Source organism: Cygnus atratus, chromosome 7 (assembly GCF_013377495.2).
Source record: "Cygnus atratus isolate AKBS03 ecotype Queensland, Australia chromosome 7, CAtr_DNAZoo_HiC_assembly, whole genome shotgun sequence".
NCBI lineage: Eukaryota > Metazoa > Chordata > Aves > Anseriformes > Anatidae > Cygnus > Cygnus atratus.
Window position 1 is genome coordinate 14,579,375 of NC_066368.1, and position 23,047 is coordinate 14,602,421.

Consider the following 23,047-nt stretch of genomic DNA (forward strand, 5'->3'; position numbering starts at 1 on the left):
AGAATCACATTTGCTGAGAAACACCTGATGGGAGCAGCTACAGCAATGCCTCTCCTCCTCGCCCGTGGAAAATCCGGGACCAAGACCAAATCATGGACTCTGATGACTACCTCAGAGCAAATATAACATCCTCAATAAGATGTTATCACACGTCACTCAGGACAGGAATAAATTGTTTTTCGGCATCACAGGGAACCATAGAGCCAAATACCACTACAGCTGAATGAATGATACTCTTGTTATGGTATTTATTTCATGTCTGAAAGCCTAGAGAACCTGTAGTTGACTAAGATTCTGTTTTCCTAAGACAGGATATCTGGTTTATGGACCAGTGGAGAGCAACCCATCATAGATATTTAACTCTTTTACTTTATCTCATGTGCACCCACCCTTTTTCCTATTTAGTTCCCTTAACTAGATTTGCTTCCCTGAAAGCCCAAGTTTCCTCCATCCCAACCTCAGCAGACCTCACAAACCTACTCTCAATATTTAAGGGGGGACAATTAGAAGCAAGTGAATTATTACAGCTGAACGAGTTACCAGCTGACCTACTGATGAGAGGTGGGTGGGTATTATTAAATCCATTGTGACCGCAGTGGAAAATGCCTTGCATTTTTTTTGGTGCACATCCTTATCCTGCCCCAAACATCAGTCCAACACTGACAAAAAATATTCAGCTGAATTGGCAGCTGAAGGACAAGACTAGCATGCTTTGGGAACATAATCTCCTGTGCTGCACAAAGGAGGAGAGGATGATTTTCTTGTCAAATTCCCAAACACTGCTCACCCACCATCACACCTGACACATATACCCATGCTCACTGTTCCCTCAAAGCTTTCGTTTTGTAATTTACACCTACATTTATTTTTTCTGCTCTGTTCTTTGTATGGGTGTTGCTGAAGGCAAGGCCAGGGGTGCAATTTCTATTTAGAAATGGTTCTTCAAGCTAAACAGCAATGGAGTATCAAGTGCTTCAAAGTCAATCATTGATGCTTCCCTATCAAACAAGTAAAAGTCCAAACTTGTACAGTATTCTGTTACAATACCTTTTGTGCTTTAAAAGTTTTAAAGCGTTTTTCAAGGCTCGTAAGAAAACATAATGCAAAAAAATAAGGCACGTGTATTTTCATCTGTTACATGTGATATCAAACAGGTGGTACAGGAACTGCAAGCACAAAGAGAAGTCCAGTTCTCATTTCTGAAAAGAGCTGAAGGTTTGCTTTGCTTTTTCTCTGTAATAGCTAATATACAGCCACACACTGGGAGGTACCTCAGTTCTAACAGGGCACTCACTTCAGATAGCTCAAGCTACTTTCTGTGTGAAGCTCCACAACTCTTAAACCAGCATCACCAATTACACCTTCCAGACCTTGGGCCAACCTCTGAGTAGTGCAACCCCGAATGTGTTTCATCACCTCCCTTCCTTTTCTTTTTTAAACACGGAGCATCCGTGTGTTCGGTTGTACCTGACAAGGTCTGTACGCACTCAGCAGATGGAGAGGACCACACAATTCCTCAGGTTCAGCAGCCAAATTGAGGCCACATGAAAAGAAGTTACCCTCAAGGAAAACCAAGCAAAACTGATGTAAGGAGACAAATAGGCTCTGCCTATTTGCAAAATAACTAATACCAAAAAGGAAATCACTGCACTTGGTCGCATTAGTTTCTATACGTTCTCTCCGATTCAGAATAGCCCCAAACACCTAAACCTTCACAGCACTAAAAGGCTGTGGAATCTTGAATTGCAATTTTACTGTTACCCTTGCATTGACAAAAATGCAGATCTGAATACTTGTATTAAGATACTTAATATTTCCTTAATTTCTGTTAGCTCTTGCATTCAAAGACTGCAGGTGACACTCTCCTGGTCCACCCACTGTAGCTAACATCCTCCTATTCCTCCTACTCCACCTCACCATCCTTGTGTCTTCATATATGGGGCTAGATCTCATTCCTTGTGTTGCTTGTGAATTAGCTTTAGCAATATTATCTCAGCACTAGAAATATTTGTCAAACACCAGCATGTTTGCCATACACTAACAAGGGGAAGTTCCTCAAATTAAGCGTTTTGGGAAATATGGAAGAGTCAACATATCATACAAAAGGTTCCATACACATACGGGTCATTATTACACAGCTAAATACCACCAAGAGTTACTGTACATTTCTGTGACGGATATGGCAGATTCACCCACATTTAGAAAGGAAAAAATCTGCACAATTTCAACTGCCTTGGCTTGCATTCATTATCAGTATGTGCATAATTACGTATTATTGAGGGGAACACGCTCAGAGATTTCTGACAACTTAACCTAGGTCAAACGCTGCTGTAACGTAACTGATACAGCACTGCCAGGTAAAATGCTGCATAAGACCTTGCTCCAAAAATATTAGTCAAACTTGCTCCAGAAAGCCTGTTAGTGCAACATGAAACAATCAGGCTGCCTACTGTTCATCCACCAAACCCCATTTTCCCTTCACCCACGCTGCAGTTGCTTAAGTCACCCTTTTCCTGACTGCATTTTGAAAGCAATCCTTGGCACCAGTTTCCCAGAGCTATGCAAGTTAGCTTGCATGGCAAAAATTTCCTTATCTGTAGCAAGACTCCTATTAAGCCATGCAAATCATTAGAGAACTTTGGTTATTATTTTAAATACCAGGTCAGGTGATTACAGAACCCATTCAATATCAAAGGGATTAATTGCTGCTTTAACAGCCAACACGTGCTAGCTGAGCAACACTGCAAAAGTGATATGGGCTGTGGCATTTGATGCTAATGAGCAACGACACTTACCAGTTTGAGAGAGCCAAGGCTTGGCAACATCCTATACGAAAAAGAGAAAACTGCATATATGTGTCTCAAAAAAAACCCACCAAAAACAAACCGAAAAGAAAAAAAATCGAACGCTTTCTAAAGGGCAGATCTATATTTGGCTTTACAGACAAGGCACATTGTGATACTCAGCAAGAAAGATGATCAAAATTAGAACAGAGTTGAAAAGCGCTTTCTTCGAAAGGATTTCAAAATTTAAAAATCTGACTTTGTTTCAAATGACGCTCTATGATCTTTAACCTCCATGAAAATTTAATATTTCTCTTTAATTTGAATTGATCAAACACTTCATTTGGACAAAATTCAAGATTTCAGCCCAACTTTGGCATATAAGACTTTGGGGGAGGGGGAAACTGTGAAAAACCAAGTGTTCATGTTGAAAACATCCAACAATTAAAAAACGAGGTGAGGATATTTCAAAATAGGAACTGGCAAATATTGCAAAGTATTTTGTTTTCAACTTCCACTGGAAAAAATGATTACTTCCAAGTTCTTTCCAATCTAATATAAACCCAGTGGCTCCTGCACAAAGTATTTCATTGCAGAGTGGATCTATACACTCAAGACTAACAGTTCACCCCTGCTTTCCAGCAGGTTTCCTCTTGCCACGTAGCAGGAAGCTCAGGTCAAGATGCACAGATGTGTAGCCTTCAGGTTCTGCATCCCTGCATTCAGAGGAGATGTACAACTGCTCTGTACAAAATGTAGGCATCGGCAGGAGGCCAGAAGTGCTGACATCAGGACCAAGTTCGGGGTACATTACCCTAGGCTGACATACCCATCCATTCCTCAGCATGTTCACCATTCTGCTTTAATGGAAGCCAATATACTATCCATGACCTTTACTTCTCACAGTTCTCAGAGAGCTTAAAAAATTAATATTCAGGCAACCTCTAAGTCTTCTTTCTGCACAGTGACGAGCAGGAAGAGCCGGCAGAAGAACAAAGAACCCAGGAGAGCAGGAGTAAACACAGTGCTCAACGTGAGTAGTGATGGCAAACCTTAATGCCTTACTGCACTCAAAACACCTCTGCCATTATTCAACAGGCAGAATTAAGAGGCAGCATGACAAGAGCAAAGACTGACCCGTAGCTCCTATAGATTCTTTTCACTTACACATTTGGGGCAGCTAACATGAGCTCCGAAACAGGCTGTGCTGAGCTTTTAGACCCTTCCTCAAACCAGCTCTTCACGACCCAGTAATAGAGCTACGTCAAGTATTGACTGCCTTCCCAGTTTCATTAAACGGCTTTCAACATACCATCAATCATACCATCACTTTAAAGTGGTTTTAGCCATTTCACGGAAACTCAAGGCAGACGGTTAACCATTAAAGGTCGTCTTCTGCTCCAGCTCCAGCAGGAGCTATGATTCAGCACAGCCCACTCTGCTGGGGCTGAATCCTGCTCAGCTGACATTTTCCTGACAGTGGGCACCACTAAGCTTCGGTTCCCGCCCTACCTTTACATGTAAAGGTTTGCTACAGGAAGTGCTGCTTGTATTAAAATTGCAGAGTGCCTGCAAGCATGGAGACAAAGGCATCTTCGGACAGGCAGGCTGCCAGACCCTAGAAGCTGACAAGCAGCACCTCTTATGTCAAAGGGTTTCTTGGCCTAAAGACCCCCCAGCATCCTCAAGACCAGTGTTGGACACCAGTATAAAATAACACTATAACAACACTTACACTGTATGTGCTTGATGGTAGCTACCACAGTAGAGACTGAAATAAACGTCATATTTAATTCTCTAAGTTCGAAGCCATATCCCAGCACGGATTTACTGTTCCTGTCCATCAATTCCACAACATGGAAGGCTGAGGAAAACTCATTCAGGAAGAAAAACATTTTTTTAAACAAGTAATAGACTGAAAAACAGACTCTGAAGCACTCAAGCTTCCCTTTGCCATTACAACTTATTATAAAGCTGTTGCCATTCTAAAACACAATGGGGAAAATTCCAGCTCCCATATAAAAACTGAAACATGTATGGCTGAAAATACAAATGACAAATGTGACATTTTGAGTGTGAGTCAAGCCAGTCAGTGATTTCTCCACGCTGCTTTGCGGCACAACTCATCCACCCTGGCCCATACGTACTGAGCATGGCCATAACTATGACTGCAGGCTACAGAAAAAATAAGAAGGTTGCAGCCCACTGTCATTATCTTGAATCTCCCCTGTCCAATCCTCTTACAAGCAACAACCCCCGCAAAATAAATCTCAGAGCAGCCCTTCCGTTTAACCGCTGCACTGATAAATTTCAGGAGGTCTAAGACTGATGTACACAAGCAATTGTCTCAATGCAAAAATACAAGCCCAAAGCACAGGAATCAAGAGTGAATTTGTTAAGTTTTAAGTGCAAAATGAGATCTTTGAGTCTTTAGCTGATTCATGTAACTACAAGTCACTAGATCAGCTTATCTGAACTTCTGTATATCACTCTTGCAACTGGATGTTGCATTTTACATTACCCTTGCACTGTGTAGTCTCATACCAGTAGCTAGTTAGAGCATCTTCCACAAAGGTATCCTGTTCATATACAAAGAGGGCAAAAGAACTAAATCAATTCTATAGTTTACTACAATGGTTAATTACCTATCAAAAATGGGTACCTAATTTGTAGTTTCAGTTTGGTTTCAGCATCTAGCCTCGAGTTCTGTTTTGTCATTTTTTCTTCTCAAAGATGCTTGAGCACTGCGAGGACAATATCTCAACTTTTCTTTTAAAATTTAAGATGCTGAAAACTCAAAAGCATTTTTACTAGCCTCTCAGACAATCAAGTCTTCTCTGTCCTTTCTCCAATTTTTCAATACGCTTTTTGAAAGACACCAGCTAAACCTGCAAAAAGTATATGATTGTAAAAGTCATTTTCCCATTCCTGCTAATAATTCAAGAATCAAACCTTTTTAGCTGAACACTTCATGAGAGATCTATAGTAAAGCTGACAGTCAATGCTTCTTAAGTCACTGCTTCTTAAGATACAGTCCCTCTTTGGCAGGCAAGAACTTGATTTTTTTTTTTTTTGGTGAACTGCACTGCCTGATATGTTACAAAGCAATTCAGATCACTCTGCCTCATCCACTTCTTGATTTAACCTTCTGCCTGCCTTCCAGTAACTGCAAAATGTATCAGAAATTCACATGTCCTTCCTGATCACTGGAAAACATACCACGTAGCAGTATACTTCATACTGGTCACCTATAGGAAGCTCATCCTTGACGTCCTTCCTTCCCTTCTGGTGATGCTCCGTGATAAGTGTGTTGTCACATCACTTATTCCTGGAATCTGCAGCACTGTTATTGATGCACACTGCTGGCACCAAAAGAATTACCGTGAGATTCCATAACTTCAATAGTCTTTGGTATAAAACTAACACACAAAGGTTCTTAAATACCTCTTGACCTTACTCTCCCAAGTTTGCTAGGTGTGTAGATGAGCTAGAATGCATGCACGTTGGCAAACGACACTTGGTGAACCAATGGAGAAAATCTCAAGCCAAGCCTGGCCAGCAGCAATCTGACTTCTGTTCCACCCTGTGCTGATGTTCAAGAGCTCTCAAAGTTCCTTTGGGTGACTACAGTTCCTTTGGTAATGAATGCTGACCTATGACCCCTAATTCCTAAAAAACTGTCTGCCAAAGCACAGCCTAGTTCATAGGGTTTGCCTGCTTTAGCCGGGACAAAGTGCCTCGTGCTACAATTTGAAGCAGATCTAGCGAGTTCTGAAATTAGCTTGTAACTGTAGTCTGCAGTGTACCATTTGATCACATCAGCAGGTTTGGGGCCATCAAGTGCAGAAAAACGACAGGAAAATAAGTCTCAGCTCTGAAAATAGGATGTAGCCATGTTTCCTCAATTAACAGTGCTCATAGCACGTAAACACATTCTTCATTTTGCAACTGTGGTAACTAACATCAAGTAACTCCCAGGGAAACATTGATTAGAATGAATTGATGAGCATGCAAATGCATTCATCTCCTCTGCAGGAACCACTGTCCGTCAGCTGGTCTCTCCAATGCAGAGAGGAACCCAAGATCCCACGACCACAGAACACTCAGAAGAAAAATCATCTTTCCACAGCCGTGGTATGCTATATATTTCTAATAGAACAAGGAAAAATAGAAAACCTTAGTCTAACAAATACCACATCTCTCTGCCTTTTTGCTTTCTTTACACATAACAAAATAGAGCAAAAATCCAATTAAATTTCTATAAATGGGTCACCTCTAAAACTCCCATATACTTTCTACAAGACTGCCAATGAGTTCTCATACAGATCTGGACCTAGTCCAACCCGAAATACATTTTGGTGCCCTAAAGCCCATGGAATCTCAAAAGGACAAATTATTCATCAATGTCCCCTACTAAAATGTATTCTGCAATGTTGCTAGCACAAAATGGCTGTTTGCTGTGAGTGGACAAAATGATTTATTTAGTATATATACACATATAGCCTCTGAAGCACTGCAGTCCTTCTGACAAAGAGGCGTACAAATGTGAGGATTATGCAGATAAATCACAGGCTCAGGACTGGATTTTACTCTACTTCCACTGTGTGTATATATATGATTTACAACTAGTTTCAGATGAAGTTTTGTAATATTTTAACATTAAAAGCTCTTGTTTTATAAAGTTGATTACCGCTTTCAAATACCTACCTTCCCACTCCTGTGTATTGACTAATACATTAAGATAGAATAAGACAATATACTTTTTGCTTCACAGCTATTGAGAAACTCCTAACCATGATTAGATTAGCTCAGTTCAACACAGACCAGAATGATTTCTGGGATGTTCCTACAGCACATTTCATCTAGTACACCTGCATTATTTATGGCATTTACACGAGGAGAATTGAAGGCTTTTATAAACTAAGACGCAAATCAATACAAGCTCTTAGCAGATGGGGTCTTAGTAGGGTTCCACAGCAGCATCGTTCCACACTGAGCAAACTCTTTCAACTGAGTAACTGACAATACACAAGCAAAGGTTTCCTTCGAAAGTCACAAATTGGAGGCACCCTTAGCACCCAGAATTTCCCCAAATACTGTTACCTGCTTCCTTTACGGGCTAAACAGCAAGGGCTAAGTTTCCATGCAATAGGTAACCTAAACTGCTTCAGAAATATCTGGCTGCAGGCAACACGATAGCTCTGCTTTGCTCCCCTCCCCAAGCTCAGATAAAAAGGCTGTAACACAGATGGCTTGCTCTGTCAGAGGCGCCACGGACTAGTGAGGAAGCGGATGGGAGGCAAATTCAGTTTGGCACTTCGTCAGATCAGCAGTGTACTCCAAGGCAGACACTCTCAGTCTCTGCTGCGTTGGTGCTTGCGGTAGGCAAAATAGCGGGGCACAACTAATCTGCAAGACCAACACTGGGCAGCAAAATCAGCTGGAGCCACAAAGCCTTAGTGTCTCGGTGAGGGAAAGACCCTCCCCACCTCCATACAGACACAGCCAGTGACCACAGCTGGGCCAACAAGAGATGGCAGACGACAGTACGATGCACTGCGTCGCATCTGCCTGTTCCCAGATAATGCTCTTTTAATCCACCGTGGCTGGTCTTCATAGATAAATGCTCTATATAAAGAACCGATCATTATTTGAGGCACTCGCAGCAGAGGTCTCACCCTGATCCATTTGTTTTCCTAACCCGTCTGACTTGTGCACTGGATGAGAACTGATGATTTTGGATTTAGTGAAATCGAGGTTTGTCTTCAGAGCTTTCTATTTATAGACCAGTGCAAGAGGATCTGCAGCACTCAAAGGGAAAAATGAATGAGTAATAAATTATCCAACGCGAACTTCTTTTGCAACAGTAACCTGCAACAGAAGAACTGGATTATGTCCCTGTTCAATTCATTCTTCTGCAAAGGCTCAAGTAAAAGGATTTGTCCCCTTACCCAAATAAAACACTAAGTGCCTTTAATTTTTTATTTTTTACGATCAAAGAAGTCTCACAAGGTCTGAACAACTCATCCTTCTTTAGCTGACAAACTGTAGGATACTGAACTGAAGAAGACCTTTCTTCCCCACAGTTATATTTGAATCAGGGCTAGCAAGAAAGGAAAAAAGGCAAAAAATCCTGTTAGTCTTAATTAAAATCATGCCTTGCTCAGCTGGCATGGTTTTTACTTCCATGAGATTTGAGTTCATGATCCTGACAGCTCTCCATGAGTTCTTTCTGGAGAGGAAAAAAGAGGAACAGCGGAGATAATGACTGAAATTCTGAAGTAAAATCACAAGGGAAGGAAAAAAAGCTTCCGAGGTTTGGCATTCTCTCCACCAGTGCACCAGAAAATGACAATTCTCTGCCATTCCCAGACCACAACGAAAGGCTGCTGGATCAGAGAGCAGCTCAGAGGAAAGTACAGTCATCTCAGACATCCCTCTCCTAAATCACCAAGGACAGTATTTCCTGGGCACACACAAGCAGCAGAAAGCCCCAGAAAGGCTTGGGGACCACCTTCTGCGTATACAAAGCTGGTATGGGTCAAAATGTCAGCAAGCAACACCTTCACATACGAACGAACGCCTACAGACATCTAGGATGGGATTTCAGCTTTCTCGACACAAAATTATGGACAGATTTAACAAACCACGTGTATAACCTAGATGGGTGATTGTAAGTAAAATGTCATCTTTCATCATGAAAGCAGTAGTATAGGGATGTTGGCACGTTGCCTTACTCTTGATAAAGGGGCTTTAAAGTAAATAGCTGACTCCTGAGAAGTTGCTGACATAAAATTTACATAAACGTTAAAAATTGCCACGCTGAGTCAGGTAGCAAAGGCCAGCTCAGTTACCTGAGTTTGAAAGTGGCTAGAAACAGAAGCTCAGGGAACAGTATAAAAACAGGACGTGAATAAAGCGATATCACCCCCGAAATGACTCTCACTTCCAGTCCCATGCAATTCAAGATGATACCTGAGGCAGATATGATCTCTGTACAATCAGTAACCCATGATGGAATTTTCTTCCATTAACTTGTATAATCATTGCTTTAAATTCATATAGCCTTTCAGATACCCCCCAGCTTACCTAAGTTTTACACAAAGCAGCATCTATTTGATTTCAACTTACCTGATTTTCTGATACATCCTCTCTTTGCAGAAACACTTCCTTATGGCATTTAATATTTTATAGTCTTTTATTCTCTGCCATCTCTCTTCCAGACCGGAGCCTTGTCACGTGTACAAATGCTCCTCATAACCCATTTGGTTTCATACCCTCAGTCATCCTCACTGTCCTTTCCTGAAGCTTTCCTAGTTCTGCTACACCTTTTTGAATTTTCTTAGCTCTGGATGCAAAGCAAATAAAAGACTGGATTAATTAATGCAAAAAATTGCCTTTGGGAATCAATATTAGAAGAACATAAGACACTATGTGCCGGGAGGCGGGGAGCAGCAGCACACAGGAAATGGTGTGTGAAAAAATCAAAAATAGGACAGACAAGAAAAATAGGTATTTTTGCTGGGTAAGACAGAATTTCCAATTTTAGACCCAGAGAATGAATGATTTAAAAAAAAAAACAGTTTATAAAAAAAGAAAAAGAAACCAAACAAAAAACTTGCCTATGGAGCCACTGTAAGATTGCTGTGGAAACATTGGGTTATATGCAAATCCCATACGTAGTGGTGCAAAGGGGTAGGGGCTACACGTGCATGTACATGGGGGTAGTTGCACACAGTCAGGTCCCTGACTGATGAAGGAGGAACAAACCAATATCCTAGAAACCAGGGCAAGTTTTATTATGAGAGTTTAGAATGTGTTTTTTTTCTGTAGTGTTCCTCAAGCTATTTACTCCTTCAATAACTTTAGGCTGTTACCACAATTCTGCTGTCATTCAGCTTCTTGGGTTTCCCCTTTGTAGATCTTCAGGAAAAAAAAAAAAACAAACTCTTGGGTATGGTCAGTGAGTACACAGAAGGCCTCCAAGAAAGAGGAAAACCCACTTTTTATCCCTCCAAATCTTCTCTGCAGCTTCAGCAATGCCGACAGCACTGAACTGCTGCAGTGTTCATTTTTGAGTTGATACAGAGAGCAAACATCTTGCTCCCTCGGTAAGCTTTTCACTTTCCAAACATTCCTATGTTTTGCTAGCACAGGAAAGAAAATACAGGAAAATCTCAGAATGTGTTGTCTTCAGTGTGTGATACTCTACAGGAATCCCAGAACATTTCTGGAAAAAGGGCTGTGGGGTTATATAACAGTGGTCAAAAGGAAAACACAGACATCTTTTCTGAGGCTAGGAGAAAGCACGCTGTGCTAAACAATTTAAATTGAAGAAGAAAATACCCTTGTAATTAACATACAAAGAACCAGCATGGCCTAGCTAATCTCATCATGAAGAGATCAAATAAAGTAGTGTGCGTTTTATGGAGCAATTTAATCTGGCACGCAATTAATCGTAAGAGCACTAAGTCAAACGAATAGATTTCCCTTTAAGGAGATCACATTCATCATCTGTAATGTATTCTAAACTGCAATTTGTTAGCCAGCCTCTGAATTTTACTGAAGACATTTACTGTCTTCCTTTACTGGAAAAGTGATCCCTGACTGACAGGCGGGAGTGGCATCAGTCTTTCCGAACCAGCTAGCCTATTAACACTAATAGGTTCCGAATCAATGATGCAGGAAGAAAATAACTTAGAAAAAACACGCTACAAGTTTTTACAAGCCTTATACAGAAAAAAAAAATCTACAATGCTATTTACTAGACCATTTGAATCGTGTCTTAATCCACTGCCCAAACCTTTGGGTTTGAGCCATCTCAGTAATGCTGTGGAGCTACTATTACTAACGGGGCTGCTAATCTCACCCTGCTCGCTGAGAGCCTCAGCAGGCTTCTTTTCTCTTACCTGGGCTCCCACTGGTGCAAGGCTGCGACTCTGTCCTCTCATATCCTCAGCTCCACGACAATCCTTCCCTGACTAATTCTAAATGGAAGCAGATCAGTTTAGACTGCTTTGTTCTAGCTGATCACAAGACTGCCCCGGACAATGTTTGAAATCCTTTGACTCCCAAATTCTATTTATTCATCATACCCCGTGCCCATTTGTCCGTGTGACAATTCAGCTTCAGAAGCTGATCCACTTTGCTTGCATTTCCTATTACATTAGTAACTGTTAGTTTTCATTTTGCTGGGCTGGCAAAGCACACACCAAGCATCCTTTTGAAGGAAATGATGATGATCCCTCTTGCTTGTATCTGTGTCCATCCCTATCCAAGTTCATCTTAGTAGGGTATGAATTTGAAGGCCCTTTCTCTTCCTAGGAAAGGAGATCTAAGTGTTCTCCTATCTCATTATGTAGAAGTACGACTGTTCCCCTCGAGTGAACACTTTGGATCATGAAGATAAGCAGGCTGAAAGCAATCAAAGCGCACAACCTCTAGGTGTCCTTCGGTCCAAACTGCTTCCCCTCCAAACACAACAGTAAACTCTTTAAAATGATCTTGAAAAGTGTAATCAGACAGGAAAAAAAAGGGCCTCAAGAACCATTCAGTGCATATGCAAGCCAAGTCCTAACAGGGACTGCTAAACTTTACCAAAAGATACGTGGCAATGTTTCACTTGATCTAGAAACTGCACAAAGTTCACTCGACTCAGCTGAGACTACGAGCCATACGTGAAAAAAGATTGCTAGAGAATGCAACTCTTGCCCCACTGTCACCCAGAATCAATTCAAAAGACAAATTTCTTCTGGCTGCTGAGTTGTGCTGCCAGCAACAGAGTAATGACAATATGAGACCTCTGCCTGGCTGCTTTCAGTCCTCTCCCATCCTGGTAATTACTTTATGCTCAACTCAGATTGAAGGCATTAATGTAAAGTAGCCCCATGCCAAATCAAAGCTAAATAAAGTGTCCCGGAGATCAAGTGCAATGAAAAAAAAAAAAAAAAATCTATGAGCTGTGTTCCAAACCAAGTTCACGTGGTATAGTTTCATCCAGAAAACAATTCAAACAAAACCCATATTAAAGTAATTATGAGTAAATACTGCTTTACTGCATTGTCAGGAAGGTCTGGGGAAGAATTTACAAATATAATATTATTCAAAATACAGATTTTGGTACTCCAGAGGAGGTGGGAAAAAAAAGCAAAACATGGCTACACAGGTGAAAAACTTGTTATGGCTAAGCCTCTCAACTCCTCTGGCCTGAACATAAGCGCACAGCATTGGTTCCTGATGCCTTCCTGCTATATAACATCACACTTATAATTAGACTGATATCACATTAGAACGACAGCAAGTGCAGGCACAATTCATTTAACAATTAATCTACCCTAGCTATCATTTTCACTTGTCATTAACTGCCTCTTAAATGCCCTCAATTTCATATAAGCATAGACTCTTCCTTTAAACATACACACGGGGGAATATGCCATTATAGGCATTATTCAAAGAAGCGCTTTCTGTCCTCGTCATCAACCACAGCATTAATCATACTGGAATAGTTTCTTCTTACAAATGACTGAGTTGCATAGTTGAATCTCATCAGCAGGATCCAATTGACTGGCAAGCTCAGAGACAGCAGACAATACTGGGCATCTGCAGCAGCCTGCACTGCGAGACCTCTGGTTTTTACCCTTTACTGATCTTTCAGAGAAAGAAAATAGATGCTGAGCGCCACGAGCTCTTATTGATTTAAATAAGTGCTCTACTCAGCATCTTTAACAGCTGGATCCAGAAGTAGTACGGAGCACAGAGAACCCAAACAAAATGAGCCCTTTTGCTTCTTTTACCATTTGTCCGAGCAGGAAAGAGACCGTTCTCCACAGAATCACAGGATCGCAGAATGCCTTAGATGAGAAGGGACCTTTGGAGGTTATCTGCTGCAATGCCAGGTTGCTCGTAGCTTTGTCCAGGCAAAATGTGAATAACTCCAGGGATGGTGACTGCACAACCTGTTCCAGTTTTAGATCACCTATGCTGAGAAGAGTTTGGGAAGCACCTCCAGTACTGCAATCTGAGTTTATTTCCCAGTCAAACTTAAAATCTTGGAGCCGTCTTGTTTTGCAAATCTTCAATTCTGGCAAAAGCTCATACTGAGAGTGGAAGACACCAAACAAAGAAGAAAAATAGGAGATACCCAGTGAAAGTTGTACAGTGTCTCTGCTCCTTCAACAAGGCTCAAGAAATCGCACACAGGCTAGCCTCAAAGCAACCACGGCTTTCAAATGCTAGCGGACAAAGGAATTAGGAACAACAAATGGCAGACCTATTGCTTCCTGAGTTTAGAAGGGAACATCTGCCTCAGGCAGGCTCATCTCGAATGTCCATATAAAGTTAATGTCAAGTCCAGATTCTGAAGCAAATGGTGCCGCAAAATAAGGAGGGCGCTAAATAATTAAAAAAAAAAGTATAAGTAAATTGTTCAATTGGCCTTTGAGCATGTACACTGTCCTGTTGAAGAGGCTCACTGTTAAGCCTTTCAGACACGCCATGAAGGACGCTGTATAAGGTATTTCATATTCACACCCCCTCTGTCAGCAGCAAGAGCTTTCCATTAATTAGCACAATCCACAACCTTCTGAAGAAGGAGCCAGTTTAAGTTTCTCATCCAAAGACTTGGAAACATCACAAGATTGTTTAGAATAAAAGGTGTTTATCCTGCCCTCAAAGCACACACCAGCTACACCCTCTATAGTGGACAGAAGCATTTTTTCCACAGTAGCCAGAGACACCACTGAAATTCAGTGTTTTAAAGTCTGAACTGATCCTTCGCTTGGTCACAAAGGTTGCATTCCTTCCCATCCTACAGACTCAAACTTCCCATAATCCAACTAATGAGAAGAAAAATGTCACTGTTATTAACACACAAAGTGATGACCTAATTAATCACTAAAGCAGCAAGGTGACAGAGCTTTTGGGCTTTCAAAGTCTTCTAGCAAAGACAGGCAAAAGAACTGCCAGGGAGCTTTTCAGGTCATTCCACGTTTGGACACCCTCAAAATAAAAGACATTTGAAACAAATTGTTTTTATATCTTATCAAACAGGAATCCAATGCGGCAAGGTCCTCTTCTTCTCAAGACACTCTGCCAGGCAGCACCCACGTTCTCACTTTTTTGGGCTTGTGGCAGTGTTTTCGTAAGCCCAGTACCCAAACTGAAACTTTAGGCAGTAGTTGCTTTTAATGGAAAAAGCAGTTTGCAGAAATCGCCCTGCGCTACACCAGCACAAGAGAACATCTGCTTAGAGTCATGCTAAGTTGCATCAGTGATGACAGTGGTCATAAACAGATAAAAAAAACAATCAACCAAACAAAAAAAAAAAAAACAGGCTCTGGCTAAAACACATTTTGCTTTTATTTTTCCTGCCTACGTAGTCTTATCTGGGGTCAGATTTCCAGCCTCCTCCCTTTCATGCAGCTAACATAATCCAGATAGTTCCCCTCATACAGGAAGGCAGGAATGAATGGCAGGTGAATCCTCCCGTTCAGCAACACAGTCAGCTTATACCTGCTTCAAGAGATGGAGAATGCAGACTGACAAAGCACACTGGGGCAGTTTTAGCACTAAGTAATATCCCTTCAACTAAACCCCTACGAGCATGAGTTATCAAAATCTGACACCCATCATCGGTGGTTTTCCTGAGATCACTGTTACCTTAATTTGTCTGGCTTTGACAGCTGAGGATCTGCCAAGCATATGGACATTCTGACTGCCAGAGCTCCGCGGCAAGCTTCCCTTGAGACAGGCAATGAGATGAGATGAGCTTGCCTTGAGCCTGGCCTCAAAGCTAAGGAAAACAGGGCTACCTCAGAAGCATTACCCCATCATTCTCTGAATAATCTTTCTAGATACAAGATTTGGGAAAAAATTGAAGAATAAAGAAAGAAATAACAAAAGCTTGCATTCCCAAATCGGCACCTTCTCCCCTGGCACTTCAGCCAACAGAATTCAGACCACCTGAACCTTCTTACGGTCTCTAACTGGACACACAGATATCTGAGCCTGGAATATTTTCACATTTTGGAAGAAAAATCCCAACTGAGTTGTGCTCCCTTTTTTCCACTGCAGGTAGCATTTCACTTTCACCTTGATATAGGCATACATAAAGTCTTGGCTTTACCAACCAGTATTTACTGCTGGCTGCGAAGCTAGCCCCTGTGCTGGATAAGGCAAGGCAACTTTCTCTGCCTTCAAGAGGAAGAGCTCCTAAACAACAAGTACTTTACCTCTGCAAGCTAGGATGCATGTTTCTTTTAATGAACTAAGTCTTCTAAACAAGATGCCCTCCTCCCACGGTTCCCTGGGAATGGAGCTCCAGTTTCTGGTGCAATCTTCAAACAGACCGCAGTTCTGCAGTCGTGCTAACAATGCATTATCCTTGCTTGTAGTTCGAGATAAGGTAGGTACTTCGTTTCCCTAATGAGCAGATGTACTTAATAAGCAGGTACTTTATCAATTTAGTCCTAAAGGAAGAATTAAGAGAATGGGACATTTACATTTCTAGAGCAAAAAACAAATGTTAGGCCCCCCGCTAGTCGACGATAATAAGAAATACATGTTACTGGATTTTGAAAAGCTTTTCAAAATAAGTACACATCCCACAGCCCAGACTTTCAGAGGGAATAATAATTCCAGCTGCTGCTGTGAGCAACAGATTTCTTTTTAACAGAGAGCAAAGCAGCATTATTCTACATTATGTTTCAAGGGATAAAGGTGTTATTTAAGCTCACAATGATTTTTACATTGTTTGGGTTACGAAGAAAGCACCTTAATGTTCTCCCTCCATTAAAGCAAATCTTGAAAGCTAGACTTGAGACTGGTGGAGATCAGAGTCCCTTATATTTACTGAAAGAATAAGAACAGCATGGGCGAAGTTTTGACAAGCTATAAGCAGCTGTTTCAAACCGTGCTTCATTTGTATTCCAGTAGGGCCAGTTCTTTGGGGCCAAGAGACTGTGGCTGCAGAACCTATTCATTTCTTGCTTCTTGGCTTCAAGAGGGCTACCAACAAAGATATCTACCGTAAGGTTGAAGTCTGTCAATTAGGATTTGAACTCCGGCCAGCCACAATACCAGAGGAATAATTAAGACTGTTCTCGTAAGCAGAATGAAACAATACAACCATTCAAAGTGGGAAAACAGCAGACCCTTTTTTGATTTTGTACTGCAACAACAACAAGATGCACACAAAAATGCATCCCAGCTTTGCAGCATATGCTTTAATGTATTATTGAGCTCATACATAGCTTGCCTGTGCCTAGCAAGGGAATTCAAGAACAAAATATTTGCAAACAAGTCAGGAGAGCAATAAATACTAGGTCCACCACTAAGATAAATCAGAAACCCTGCCAATGGAAACAATGGTAAGTGCCTTTCATTTTTTTCCCTCTGCTGGCTATTCTCAATAAGCTCCAGACCCTGAATTCACTAGCCCAAAAGCTGAAACTGTGTGCCAAGCATGTTTCCAAAGCTATTAAGCTATCAAGAAAAAATTGGTAGCAGCTTAAGTGACTCCATCTTATGCGCTCACAATCTGGAGACACAAATCTAGTAAACAGGGGCTGCAGACAAATTTCCCTATTTACAGGGCAGTTGCTTTTAGAAGCACAGAGTCATTTAGGTTGATAATCTTACAGGTCTTTTCCAAGTCCAACCATTAATTTAGCACTGTCAAGTCTACTGCCAAACCATGCTCCTAAGCACCACATCTACATATCCTTTACATACCTTCAGGGGCATTTGGTATCTCAGGTAGAGACGTTTCTTTGGTGTACAAATGGTTTTGCTCAAAATCAGCATCAGCTCTAGAAACCTTCAGTTACCACAAATAACAACACCAATAATAATCCTCCCAAAAATCCACTGCAGAAAATTAAGGTGGTACATTAAACCAAAAGAGAAAACTGACTTGACTTTGTAAGAGACGCCTCCCTGTCTGCACTGACTGACATGGAAGTTACTGGCAAGAAGAGGGAAGGTGACCTGGGATGCACCTGACTTGCTGAACCATGCTGCTGTGTTAGTGGAACTGGTCCATACAATGTCACTCCACTAGCAGATTTGCTCTCTGGATTTGGGCCAGTGGCAGAGACAGCATTTAATTAAGCCACTGCATGAATGAGAACGAATGAAGGAAAATTATAGCAGAATGAAATTGGCTAGTGCTCTGTAAGCGAAACACACCAAGATGAATCAGCTAGTAAATAAAGAGCAATAACTGAAGGCTAACACCACTGTCTCAACAAGAAATCAGATACTGTAAAAAGACAAGAAACGTTCAAAGTTTCACAACTAGAGGAAAAACCCTAAAAGTAATAAAAACACTGGAAGCATGGGTAGGGTGCCATGGAAAGACAAAACAATGCACCCTGAGATAGGAATGCCTCTTTCTCCTTTTATTCTTCTTCTGTTACTAAGCTGCTGGTAGCAGTGACCTATAAATGAGTTTTTTGCCTTTGAATCCACCTCCTTCCTTTGTTGAGATGCCAGCTAATGCCAGAACCTGTTCACATCAAAATCTGTTGCTCCTAGCAAGTAAACTTTCCCTACCAGAGACTGAAAGGTCAAGTGAAAAAACAAGCAGTGGCAGCAGATGAACTCGGAGTAGCCAAGCTCCACTGTAACCACTGTGGGATCTCAGGAACTGTTCTGATGCACCCAAGTCCGTGTGTAACAAGAAAAACATGCAGCACAAAACATGTCAAATGACAAGAAGGGTCTACTAACCTTGCTCCTTCAATTAAGACTGAAGGGATTACAACTCACCAGAAAAGACCTAGAACCAAGCCAGAATCCCTATCTAGAATTTACTTTTCTGGGATCATTTTTTCAGGCTACCACTTGAAAAAAGCCATGAATTAATTCTTCAAATAAGTACACGTATCTTGAAAGTTCTCTGACAGCATTTTAGTAACAATTTGATCCTTAACCTCAGCAAAATTTTATTAGCATTTTAAAGTACCAATAAAACATATTTATGAGTTTCTCTTTGGGTTTCATTGCCCTTTTTTTTTTCTCTTCCTAATTTGTTAACTGTCTTGTACTAGCCTATGATCCAAGCTCAGTTAGACTGATTAGCAGCGACAGCATGTCAGAGGTCATTACCATTAAACATACCTCAGTGAACAATTTAATGGAGTTGTTATTCCACCAGTGGCAGCCCTCGCAATCAGGTTTAAGAGTCAGTAGGAAACAAACTCGAGATGAGACAGGACTAACCTGGATGCCTGAGCACCCTCTGGTGTCAGCACTGAAGGGTTCAAGCCCAGCAGTTCTGCACTGCCCAGCTTTTAGTTACTCATGCAGCACAGTCCCACTGGCAAATGCTGCTGATGGGAATAACAACTCAGCATCTTTAACCAACATTGGAAATGTATCTTGATTTTCCCCCTCAAGTGGGAAGTTATGGCTTTAGATTAGCGCATTGTCCCAGGCAAGATGTGTGTAGGTTTTGTATACACACACACAATGCAGATTTACATAAATGTATTCACACAGGCATATATATTCATATATATACAAAATATCTTACATACATTCATGTGTATATACATAAAATATACATTACATACACATGCATCCATTTTTTTTAATATATGCAAATGGAAAAATATTTTCTTGACCACTTATTTTCATGAGCAATCTTTGGGCTTGCCCTCCCTTTTCCATTATTCCTATTGGAAGGAAATATGTTTGTGTGTGTGTCTGCATAAATGTGTGTGGTTGGGGGCAGGGGAGACGGAGAGAGAAGAGCTGGGGGAAGAAGTGAAAAATATGTATTTTAAATAGTCTCAGCTGACTGTAATCCCCAGGCCTTCACTCTACACAGAGGCACGTACCTATCAGCATGTCTGATCTTAAATGTATCCTACATAAATGCGACAGCCATCCCTTACAACGTGACTAGGTCAGCAGCGTTTCGCTCTTCTGCCCGTGCAGAGATGCTGAATTCGTTGCCATAAAGCAGAACAATGCTGAAGGTACAATGGAGACTGCTTGCTGCTGCTCAATTTCTATCGGACCTCTGAATGGAGCCTCCTCCTCTATCAGGTTTTCAATAAGTGCAGTTCTGTGGAGCGCTGGTAATTTAACATGAGCTATATAGTTCAGGGCAGGGATCCTACAACAAACAAGTACAGCCCAACTTGGCCTTCTTTCACCCAAGTAAAGACATAAATGTTCCTTCAGAGTCCTCCTGCCCACGCTAGCGGCAAGCATAACCATTTTATATACATCCATGCAATGCTATAAAGTGCTCCTCCAAATCCCCAATCTCTCCTTTAAAACCCCAAAAGCAGCCGAGGGAGAAGCAGCCCCTCCTGTACGACGAAAACATCACAGAGGGGCTCGTGTGAAACAAAAGTAGCTGCAAGATGGCAAAGTGAGTGAAAGCATCCAAGTGAGGATTGCAGTGTATGCTACAACAGCACATAAAACGTGCTTGGAAAAAAAAAAATCTATTACCTATTCCATACTACAAACTTACTTTCCACTTTTTAGAAGTGTTTTGAGTGAGAAAAATAAAATTACTTTAAAATGATGATGGGACTGAATTTCAGACAATGGGGAATTGAGTCCATTAATCATCAAGTTAATCTATTTATTCACCTTGAAAAAACTCACAGATCAGGAGAAAGTCTATTAAAAGAATACAAGGCTTCAGCTGCCACCTTCCTCACTGAGTAAGCAATCAGAAGGTGCCCCTTTGAACTTGGCATTAATAAAATTCTCATTAAATGCAAACCTGCACAATGTTATCTTAAAAGAGGCTCATTAGCTTCAAAAAAATTACTTGTATCAAAAGTTGCTTATTTCCTCAGAGGTGAGAAGGTGAGTTTTCAAACCACCAACAGCTAGAGCTCCTCATTTCAGCCCCAGCAATGCTACAGCCACATCTTGCAGTCCATCCTACCTCAATTATTTATGTAAAGCAGAGCCAAATTTGCAGATAGAAGTTATAAGCACTATTATGAGATAGAACAGCGATGCGGATCACTAATTTCCATATGGTACATAAGATTTCAGCCAGCCAAGGCTATTATTCTGTCTTCTACTTTCTTCAGGTAGGACAGAAATTATGAATCATCCCTAAAAGGGAGAGGTATGGAGAGAAGGTAGGAATATTTCCCCCTCTCCCAATACTCAATGAAAAGAACATTCATGATTATTCTTTACACTGGAGTAAGGAATAGAAAAAAAAAATCAGATAAAGTTATAGCAACAACAAAAACCAATTAGACTGCCTCCTGGAGAACACGGTCCAGCTACACAGTTAATACAATAATAGGATACACAGCCGAAGTGGGATCTCTCTCCAGCTGAGAATAAACAAGACTGTATCAAAGATTCTCTTGGTATTCCTCAGCCTGCCTGTAACAAGCAATTAATCAGATGACCTCGCCAATCGGCCACCGTGGGGGGTACAAATGGGACTGCTTTGTGTCTCCCCAGCCGTTACTCCTGTGCGTAGATCCACTGCACCCTTGAGAAGCTGTAAACAAACACTTCTCTCCTTGCAGAAATACACATAAAATTGTACATTAGGATTTAAGAAACTTAGTAAAGCCCACTATCATGCATTCACACACACATTATATAAATTTTACATTTTTAATCTTTCCTACCGAAGGCCGTAGAATAAGGAAATGACATTTTTTGCTATTATTTTTAAATAGCAGTGGTAATGAGATGGAGATATAACCAAAGCGTGACTTTGCACTGATGCAGCCAAAAGCAGGTAATCATTGCTCATAAAAACCTTCCAGAACAACGGAACAAGCTGAGGAGAATAAAATCCAACATGAGGTGGATTTCTCTAAACCCATTTTCTTCATGGCAAAGGCATCAAGTAAGAAACCATATGCTAATGCCACCCTAGGGGGAAACCAAAGTGGCATAAACACCAGGCAATTCAGACAAGGAGGAGCTAAGGCAAGTAGAAACCAGCATGTTCTTATCAATGCATAACATAATTACATCTTACAATAATATTGGCACGTGTTAACGTACTGTTTCTCTAATAAAGCCATCATCCTGACAGCTCTAGAGGGTTTATTCTTCTCGAGCATCCTCTCTCCCAGTTTCTTCTTGGCGATTTGGGCTTGCAACAGCTCCATGATTGCATGCAACAGAGAGCCACAAGTGTGTTTGCACAAGGCTCCGGCGTGCATTCCTGGTCCAACATCAGAAGAAAATACATGGCCCTGGTTTTAAGTCTTCCTGTGGATGCTGCTGCTTCAGACCTCGTCTTTTTCTGCTGCACGATCCAAGATTTTCAAATGCCTAAATTCAGTCTTTAGGTCAGAAAAATACTACATCATCACAGGCCCCTGACTTCATACCGAAAAAAGCGCATCTAGTCCTATCACCACTTGCGACAGCGTGATACTTCGATCACCTTCACACAAGTACAGCACCTTTGAATTTCTCCAGCTTCCAACAGCCAGCTGCTCTGAAATATACTCAGTTAAAGACCCCTTCCAGTGCAAGGTTTTTTGCTTTATTTTTTAGCATGAGAAGAAGAAAATCAAGCAAATTAAATACACCACTCTCCCCCACACTTCAGGGGAGAGGAAAGTGGATAAATCAGACTAAAGACCAATCCCTCTCTAGGCCTTGAATTATCTCTAATTTAGGCCTCATCTAATTTCACCAAGAAAAACATACATTCATGAAAACTTCAAAGGCTAGTGAAAGACCGGATGAAATTTCAACATAAATAAGCACTGGGCAGAACACAGGAAAATCGACTAAAAATCTAGTACAGAAACATGTTGGAGGCTCCATAGGCTCCAGACAGCACCGTCCCCTGATACAGGCTGTCCAGAGAGAGGTAACAGTGCCACTTTTTTGGTTTTCTCTCTTCTCAGTTGCATGCTGATCCTTACGAAAACAGTTGTTAAGCCAATAGTAAATGAATAGACACAAAATCTTGGTTGCACAACCCAGAGGCAAGCGTAGACCCTTTATGACCGCTTGTATTTTTTGTTGTTGTTGCTGGTGGCTTTTATTTATTTATTTTTTAAATCTTTTCCCAGATTAGACTTTTCTCTCTGGTTATACAGAGAATTCCCACGGCAGACACGGTGTCACGTTAAATGACATTACTTTGCCAACAGCTATCTGTTCTGCTGCTTCATTCAGAGTGCATTATCTGCCCACAAGCATTCATTTATGTCTGTTTACAAAAAACAAAAATAACGGTAGGAGAAAAACAAATCTTCTGGAACTATATGTGAGGTTAAGCTTACAGACTTACTAAG

General features: G+C 41.1%; 1 protein-coding gene across 6 annotated transcripts in view; it reads right to left on the bottom strand.

The window, feature by feature from the left end:
- ARMH3 (armadillo like helical domain containing 3) overlaps window positions 1–23,047 on the bottom strand; it is a 123,037-nt gene that overhangs the window by 41,600 nt on the left and 58,390 nt on the right. The window lies entirely within an intron of this gene.